The sequence below is a fragment of the Centruroides vittatus genome, unplaced genomic scaffold (assembly GCF_030686945.1).
Source record: "Centruroides vittatus isolate TY-2023 unplaced genomic scaffold, ASM3068694v2 contig_900, whole genome shotgun sequence".
Taxonomy (NCBI): Eukaryota; Metazoa; Arthropoda; class Arachnida; order Scorpiones; family Buthidae; genus Centruroides; species Centruroides vittatus.
Window position 1 is genome coordinate 267,471 of NW_027122591.1, and position 10,156 is coordinate 277,626.

Sequence of the window (10,156 nt, forward strand, 5' to 3'; positions counted from 1 at the left end):
AAAGCACCTTAGATTTCAATGCGTTAGTGCTCCCTCGAGATGACAACCAGGATGAGATCAAAATAAGGATCTTTGGGTTGGATCCGGATGAGGCCTCTTCACTTTTAAAGATTTAGCGCTGAAATACACAATATATAGCCTCTTTAAGTATTTACTTTACTTATTAAAATTATCCGGATAAAGATTTAAGTACTTTTTTTTTTATTGGAAAATGTAGCAGAAAAATTGTTGTATTGAGATGAAGTCAAAGATCAAAACCCATATTTAATATTTATCATTTAAAAGATAAACTTAATTAGTAAAATGAAATAAATAATTTCAAATTAACTTAACTTTATGTGCAAAGTTAGCTAAAATTACCAAAAACTAGGGCCTGATCTTCACTTAAGGTAAATAAGACGCAATTTAGGGCCTCGCGTTATTAGTCTGTAGCTTAGGGCCTCACATTTTTACACGTATTATTATTTGGTGGAGGGGAAGAGCTTATTATATATTATAGCTTGCGGTCAAGTCCAGCGCTTCGTAAAACTCTATTGGAATAAATTCATTGTTAGAAGTCGTAAAATAGATCCGTTATGAATCCCATTATTTAAATATATTCTTACTTTATTGTTATTTTACATATATGTAGATCTGCGTAAGTTTTTAAACTGATTTTCACGTTCTTAATGGTCGTTTTCTTAAAATTTTTCCAACATAGTAAGCAAATTATAGGGTTAAATTGTTAATTCTAATTCTATCAATCAGTTACGGATCAAAATTTTTAAAGAACTTTTAGATATTCTCATATATAATGAATCTTAATTCTTCCTTGTTTAGTTTATGCAAAGCAACAACCTGTTGCATTGCATTTTATATCGATTTATAACCTCTTGAAACGTTTTAGCCATCTCAATTTCAATTAAAATAAGCCTACCTACGTTTTTTTTCCATAATGAAAGCCGTACTTTCCCAATAACCCACGCAGTCTGACTGCAAAATGGTGCTCTTCAAGACAAATGACACAACCAAAGACAGTCGAAGGAGAAAAAAAGATAAAACATTATTTGTTTGTCCCCATCGGTGCCATCCCCTCTACAACTTTCAGAGTAATTACTCACCCCCGTGTCACAAGACGTGAGAGGCCATAGGTCATCTTTCACCCACACACCTCTACTCCAACTTTTCCATTTGTTATGGTTCGAACGGGTGGATCTCGAAGTTAAGAAGCAACTCGCACCCACCTTGAAGACCTTATTTAGTCTTTCAAATTATATTTTATGGTCAATTAGGTTAGAACGTAAATCATCAAAGTAAATCTATACAGACGAATGGGCATAGAAGATCTTTCCAGTGAATTTCGGTTAAAGAATACGAAAGATAAGCTTTTGACATAAAGATCCTATCGCCGAATTTACCGAGATTATCTTAACCGATGCATTTGTGTTCCACTTAAATCTGAAACTTTAAAGTTGGATCATAAAAAAAGATCACTTTCTTTGATGAAACCGAAAAAAATTACCCCCCAAAAAAATGTCTTTACTTTCTGAAGATTATAACTCGCGATATATGAATAATTAAATCGTTCTTGTAGGATGTTATGAACTCGAGAGACCCCAAACCATTTATTCTGAAATAGTAAAGGGTTCTATTTGTCATTCAATTATGCGAAGCTCGTTCAAATAAATCTTGTTTCATCACATTGGACGTGACTTGTAGTCTGATAACACTTTGTTCAATCACCAGCAACAGCGGGGTACAAAGCTATTAAGCGTTATCGGTAAGCACTGACAAACAACAAATGATCCCACTTGTCCTGTATACCGTATGTTATGTCCAACAAACTAAGCTCTATTCATTGCCTAGCATATTACGATTAAAGTGAAAAATTTTGAAAATTTATCTATATATATATATATATTATTTTTTTAAATATTTTTTTGCATTAACTTATCTACGAACGAACGGGAAATTTTTAGAAAATGCTCTAAAAGTGAGACCACCAAGAGGGACATTTAACCTACATCAGTGAAAACTAAATGACAGTTATTCACTCTCGCCGCACACTTAATGGTTTCTGTTTCCTTGAATATTTTCAATTTGTTTCTATATAACGTGGCAAAATGCCTCTTAATAACAGTAAATTTAATGTTTTTTTTTTTTTTTCTGAATGACGATTTTAATTTCGGTTAAGATTTATTCCTAAACGTCATTTTATAGATTAGTAAAGTCCATTTTATGGTCGTGTTACCGAAGCCAAATATCTGTAGTGGATCGTGTTAATAATGTAAATGGATGTATTCGATGTAACACTAAGTATCGCGTGTTAAACGTGTGTACAGGAAGCGAGCCTTGCTTACAGGTCGCGTGATCATGTGAATCATGATAGTGGCATATGACACTCGCTCGTGTATATACAACACAATAACATTTCCTGGTGTGTGCAAGTATCCAGCTTCTTTTCACACTAGAAATTTGTAATTTGACTTCATGCTGGCACCAAACTTGATATACTCGTCGAAATTGGAGGCCCAAACGTTAATGACCTTAAGTTTGATGAACTCCTTACAAATTAATTATATCATTTTTTTTTTTAATTTTAAAATCAAACTGATAACTTAGAAGTTGAGTTTATGCTTTATTGAATAAAGCCCAAATTGCCTTTCTGTAGTAAATTCCTATTCTCGTTTCCTGTCTTTACCGTTTATTTGAGAGTTCTTAACTAAACTTCCTACCTTGTACTTTGATCTTTCCGACATTTCAAAGAGATGCCGATTGAATGACTCAATATTGAAAGATCTAATGACTGCTTTAAAAGTAGTCCTAGGCTAAGAGAAGGATAACAATTTAAAATATTTTATGCACGATTTATTTTTAAAATAATTATAATGTTAAATTTTCATTAGCACGAATTTTAAGACCCTTTTTTAAAGTTCCAATTCGTCATACATAAAAAAAAAAGTATAATAAAATATCGCGTTGTCGTATATTCCTTGCTAGGGATTCCTCAGCAAACCTCTCATTTGCCCTCTGTAGTTTTAAATTAGAAGCCTTTGTCCTCATAACAGGGGATTCCCTCCTCTCCTGCATTCAACCACACCTCCAATTTAGGGGATTGCCTAACCAAGGTGTGAAAGCGCACTTTTGTGGTTAAAATTGGGGAAATTGGTGGGAGACAAAAGGTCAACTCGAAATTTTATTTTCACCTCTAAAATTCCAGAGTAAAATTTTCTTTTAAGCAAGAAATAAATAAATAAAATTGTATATCTGTTGATAAATTAGGCGCTAGAGACTTTAAACATGCTTAGGCCTAAATGTTTTAGAAAAAATTTATAAATTTTGAACCTTGTACGGTTGAATATTTTTGAATTGGAGGAACATTTTACAGCTTCTATTTTAGATATTTTTACATTAACAAAGAATTTGAGATATTAATTTTTAATTGAAAAAGTTTGAGCCTTGAAGAATATTGAATTGAAGCCATTATAAAAATTTTAATTTTCATCTGAAGAACCCATCCCACGTACTGTACGTGAATTATTGTTAACCCTCTTGAGTTAATAACACCACGGGATGCCAATTTACAGTATTTAATAAGAAAACCATAAAAGTTAGCTAACTATTAATTTTTTTTTCATTTTTTCCCGAGAGCTTTATTGATAGCGAGCACGTCGTCACGTTCTGCAAGCTAATAGCAGATAAAACACGGATAACCGAAGTTAAGACACCGTTTTGTGCAATAAAGTCAATTAAGAGTCAGGACACACCTGTTAACAGCCAAAAATTACCAGGGGATTTGTGCGGGAGGATGTTTATGGTCCAGGTTTGGCTTGCTTTAGTGAATAAGTTTATGTAAAATTATCCAATCAGGCTTAATTACAGGGTTTGTCGTGCCGATACGTATCTACTACTGCTACAACCTAAGAACTTAATCTGTTCGGGTTCATGATAAAAAATATATATATATAAAAAACCCGAATAGTTTGTAAGTTAAAGCGGCTTTAGCTTGCCCTGTAATTTTCATGGGGTGAAAATAACACATGATGTGAGACAGTGTGTAATGGTAGCGAGTAAAATTTTAGACTTCGACTAGCCCAGTGATTTCGTCGCCTCCCTCGCTCTTTATTTCGTCTCTTTTACTGCCATTCCGACAGCTGATCACGTAGGTAGCACCCTTCGAAACGTAGGACCACCCGGTAGTTGTGAATCGCAGCTCAGCATGTATGATGCACCATGAGCAATAAAGATCAATTTTCACACCTCATAACCTGCATTATTTATTTCTAAAATCGAGATTACATTAAATAAATAAATATAATTTAAGCTTCTAATTTTAATAAGCCTGAGATGAACATGAATATTAATTAGATTAATCGTAGAATAACCCTTCTCCCCATTGCTATATATTTGATATTGATATAAGTCTGGAGCTATGTTATGAACGTTGTAATGTCCCGTAAACATTGAAGTTTTAATGTTAACTTATATCAATATTAGTGTTTTTGACAATTATAAACAGTTTAACGTGTTTAGCACTTCATAATGTTATTGAATAGGGCGATAAAACAAGGAACATCTTTGAATACAAGGATCCAAATCCCTTCCCAAACGGGTGTAATTATTATAATTATATGTATTCCTGAAGAAAAGTAGAACATAATTTAAGTGTATGCAAGTATTCACCTTGCTTATTTTTAATGCCGGAATTACCGATTTGTCAACTCTTTTCAGGATGATCTTGGAAGCGGTTAAGGACCCGGAAACCTAGATATTTATGTGTTTAGTATTTAGGTCGTAGAGTAAAATGACAGAATGCGTAAGTTACACGTTCAGGTATGTCGCCTGCACAAAAGTTGACACGATAAAATCCGGATAGAGATGGGTTATCGGAATTTTCCAAACAGGATTGGTACTATACCGTAAAATCCCATGTTATTACAGGTTAATTCGTGTCACATACATTTCTGTTGGGCTAATTGTTTATGCAGAATAACATCTGTTAGAATAGCTTAAATGCCTTGTACTGTACTTTTTAAAAATTCCTGTTTTATACTTTGTAATATTCTGTAATTATCTAAAAGAGTGAATTGTTTTAAAGCTTAAAATAAGAATTTTTTCTTAGTTTAATGCATTTTATTGATTTTAGATTTAATTTGTTGAAAGGTGATCTGAAAAATTCAAAGTTCGACAGTGCATAGTTAAACGATAGTAAATTGAAAACTTATTGTGTATATGATGCGTATCATTCTTAAATTTAAAGAAATAAATAAATAAATTTAATTATAAACTTATAAGTCTTTATAATTTCTATACCTTTATATAAACTTGCATATTAATTTTATCAAAAAATATGTCTATGTCTATATGTCTATGTTTATGTCTCATATTCACAGAATTAAAAATGCCAACGTGTTTTATTACTTCAATCTTAGAAACGGGTTTCTGAAACAAATTTTATAGCCATTTGTAAAAATTTTTGATTAATTGCAAGCTATTAATCACAATTAAAAAGCAAACTCAATATTTGATGTAAACAAGCTCTATGTCATACTGTATAGCTCTAGTTTATAGGCCATAGGCCGCATGCAAGTCGCTAGAAAATATTTATGACTCATTATTATTATTATAATTAATATGTTTATAGTTACAAAAATGTTCAAACTCTGAGCAATAAACAGATATAGAATTTATTACAGGCCATAAGTTAATTTGATAATTAAATACATTTATAATAAATTCGATATTTTCTGGCCACCATAAACTGTTTTATTACATTTTACAGACATTAAATTTTGTTTTTTATTTTATTTTACTTTTCACCTATTTATATAGTTTAAGCTTAGCCTAAAGATATTGGAGAGAGCTGATTTAAATCATTAAATCAGTTCTTGAATAAGACCTGTAGATTTCAAATTGAATAATTCGTTATAAATTGCAAATTATTCAAAAGTAAGATTATAATATAATTATTTTAACCATTATCTTCCTTTGAGTTAATAAAAGAAGTAAGTTTGTCTAGATAGTGTCTAATCTAGATAAATGATTGTAATAACTCTTCTAGAATATTCATATTCTCATGAAATTTTCATTAATTTTCCTTAATTTAAAGATAAAACTTAAATATATTTAACCGTAAAATAAAATTCTAGATATTTATAAATATGAGTGAGCTTACTTCAGTCTTATAGTTGATAATTATTTTCTAAAGGAACATTATTAGGAATTTTTACATACCTTATTTAAATTATAGCTTGACTCGCGAATAAATAAATTAAAATATTTTATTCTTTATAAAGAATAGCAAAATAGCTTCTTCATCTCTTAAAGTGAATTTTTAAGATCATACAAGAATAATATTGGCTTAAAAGATAGAAAAACAGAGTTTAAGATCTATAAAATTTAATATCTTAAGTAACAATTCTTCATGTAATTTTTTAAAAAATCTATTAAAAAGATTTGGTCGATTGATTAAAAATTAATATTTCCTGTTACATCACCTTCGCAACTTAATAATTTAAAATTTGAACCAATGAACGTAGAAAAGAAGAAGGAGTAAATATAATCTCGACTCACTTTCCTAGCACGATGTCATTCTTTTATTATATTGGAGTTTGTCTTATCATTGAAATTATCCGACCGCATCAATGAATGAAGTGGCACAAGACCAATAAAGCATGGCACGCCTCACACCGCGTGGCTAGTCATGGGACACGTGCTACATCACCTGCAGCCAAGGTCGCAAGAGCAGGTGCCTTACAGGTGCATGTGCCTTACTGTCGTTTCCTGTGCCATATAAACGACCGTTAATCTTCCTATCCAATTAAGAAAGGAATTGCAATTATAAAAAAAGACTATAAAAATGATTTATGAGATGCTAACATTAAGTTTTAAAAAAAGAGAGAGAGAGAGAGAGAAGGATAAAATACTATCGCTTCTTCGAATTTATCTCTTTGGGAGAAATCTTAAAATGTTATTTTAAATATTTTTTAATCTGTATTTAAAAAATTTTAGTGTAAAGATCCTAATTTTTGTGCTCTTGTTGACTTAAATATATTTTTAAAATTTAAGAGAGACACATCAATTCTTATCTTCCGCATCACATTCGGATCCGTAACACACTTACCTCATATTAATTAGCATTCAGCAGTAGGACTTCCCATCTTGTCAAAAGGGAGGTAAGCAGGGATTTTTCCCTGACTGGAGAAAACTTAGAAGTCCTTCGTGGTTCCTACCCCTATAAATTAATGTTATTTTTACTAACAAAAAAATACAATTTTCGAGAGTAATTTTTATTAAAAAAGACACATCTCATTTATATTTCATGTGTTGAAAAAAAAAAACGTCAAAAAAGGCCCTCTGTAACCAAGGCCCAATACAAATTCTGGACGGCCTGTTCGGCAGCCTTTCTTTAATTCTTCTACATATCTCTTTTATAATGTTCTAATGTTCTTGCTGTATATATATATATATATATAATATATCCACTTAAGATAATTAGTCTGAATATAACAGTTTAAAATTAAGGAAATTCTGATATTTTTGAAACACTCATTAATCTATTTTATTATGATTTTTTCGCCCCGTTTAGTATGCATTTTCAATGTACATAAACTATATTTATCGATTTCTATAATTAATTATTGATGTAACTAAATTAAATTTTCACAGCTTGAAAATTTTCAAAATGAATTTTAGATTTATTTCATAACATATATTTATAAAACTTGATGTAGAGCATATTTATCAATTCATGAGCAAAGTCATCTTTTAATAAGCATAATTTGTTACAGATGCTGACCCGTCACGATATATATATACTGTATATATATAATGAAATGAATGTAATTGAATTACCAACATCATATATTTCATGAAATTTTAATTTGTAGAATAACCGCTTAAACAAAGAAAGCAAGCAACAACTGTTAGAGTATTGTTTTTTTACACGCGATCGTGTCGTTATCTTGTGTCAACAAAAATTACAAAATAAAAAAAATAAATTGTGTTCTTTATCTGTCTTCATTTTTGTTAGACAAAAGCAGATGTTGTAGAGCTTTCTAATCGAAAGATGAGTTGCGTGACTGCGTGACATTAGTGTTCTTTAGCCGACAGTGGCAGATGCATTGACGTGGTTTGGTTCCATTAGCCAAACTGAAAGTGGCTCCTCCTTTTCCCTAACTAATTGAATATTGAAGTAAGGATGTACTCTACTGGATATCTCTCCAGATTGGATTTTGTATCTTGCTCTTAATGAAAAAATTTAATAGCTTCGATAAATGTTCGGTAATGTATTTTTAAAGTTGACAAGGGCGAGATTCCTACAAAATTCTTATCTTAAACATTGACTATACAGCATTTTTAAAGTAAAAATACTATTAAATTTTAATCTTAAAGGGATTTACAATTATTTTAATTCAAATTTTATAAGATTTAGGCTAATACCATATTTATTTAGGTCTGTTTAAACATTTTAAATTAAGGTCTATTTAAGGATTTAATGATACGTCTATTTCTATTTTATTTTATTTTATTTTTTTTATAAGCGATGCTTACAGCAATTCGTATCTATTTTTAACTTATAGGCCTATTTAACATATTACTTACATTTAATTTTAACATTTTAAAAATGTTAGAAATTAAATTTCAAAATAAATGTAAAATAACTCATAGGTCTTTAGTAAATGTCTACAAAATATAAAATAAAATTAGATCAAAACAGTTTTAATATATTTGGAATTAATTAGGCCCTGTTGTAAATAAAATCCGAAGACTCTTGAGGAAACTTGACACATCACCGATTTTCCGTAACTCTTGGGCCCAGGGCCTTGCCAATTATCCGCTTTGCCGGACTAACGGTAATCATCTAATAATAGCTCAATAATGCATTCCTGATTCATTAATTATGCTTATCCCATGTCTTTAAAGCATTGCAAGGATTGCAAGAAAAATTCTGTTATAAAAATTGAATATTAACTTCCTGTTAAGCTCCGTATTTTCGGCAACATTCTTAAATAATTCAAGCCATTTGATGAACAAATTTAATGTTTATAAGAAAACTTTCACGAGACTGACTTATCTACTTAAAATATAAGTAGCCCATCCCGAAAAACCGTTCACTACGTCTTCTGTAATTTACCAATGATCGGTTCTGACAGTCGCCAGAATTTCAGGTATAAACTCGTAATTTTGTCCGGATTAAAGAAGATACCAGAAAATTAGTAGTGTATCTGTATTGTACTGAATCATATTTGAATCCATTTTTACTTTCAAACCGAACCGAATCTTCAAACAAAAGAAGAAAATCAGAAGTCTACACAAGAGTGAAAATATGTAAATATTAAACCCACAAAATAATTAAAATAATTAAAAATTATTTTAATTAAATAACGTAATTATATAAGTAATAAGCGCAGAAAATAATTAGCCCATATTAGCATAAATTGAATCTATAAATCAACTTTACACCTTAAAGAGATTGTAAACTAGACTTTTAGATTTAAAGAGAAATTCTGAACATGAAAATGAATTATATTTAGTCAGTATAAATTACTCTGGCTATTTATATTGGACTTATATATAAAACGTAGGTTACAGGTCTATGTTAGTTTAAAGATTTTATATTTTTATTATTACTATTTGAATAATATGAGAGAAAACCTTATGTTTTCTGTATTTACAGAAATTTTAATGCTTGCCTTGACAAATTAATTTTCTTTGATTGTTGATTAAAGTTTAATATGAGAGTAAACCGCCATCGAAATCTATGCAATTTTTATGTTTAACGCTTACTAGATTGTATACACAACTGCAAATTTTGCATTTAATTGGAATGATTAAGAACTATATTTTACAAAAATATAATTGGTCCTTTTTCTCTAAAACTAATTTCACGATATAACAATGAAAAACTGTTAATTTCTTACAAATATATTGAACTTTGTAAAGTAGCCTATACGAAATTTTAGGTATATAAGACTTTAATGCACCTCGATTAAAAGATATAATAAGAATTTGCGAATATAATACAAAATCCTTTACTTGTATATTATGCTAAAATATATCAATATTATAAAAATTAATGTTTAAAAACATTTTTATTGGAACTTAAACGTGTAATTTAATCTAAATCTACAAAATATGCACTCCTTAATAGAATTTACTCAATGAATTTTTTTAG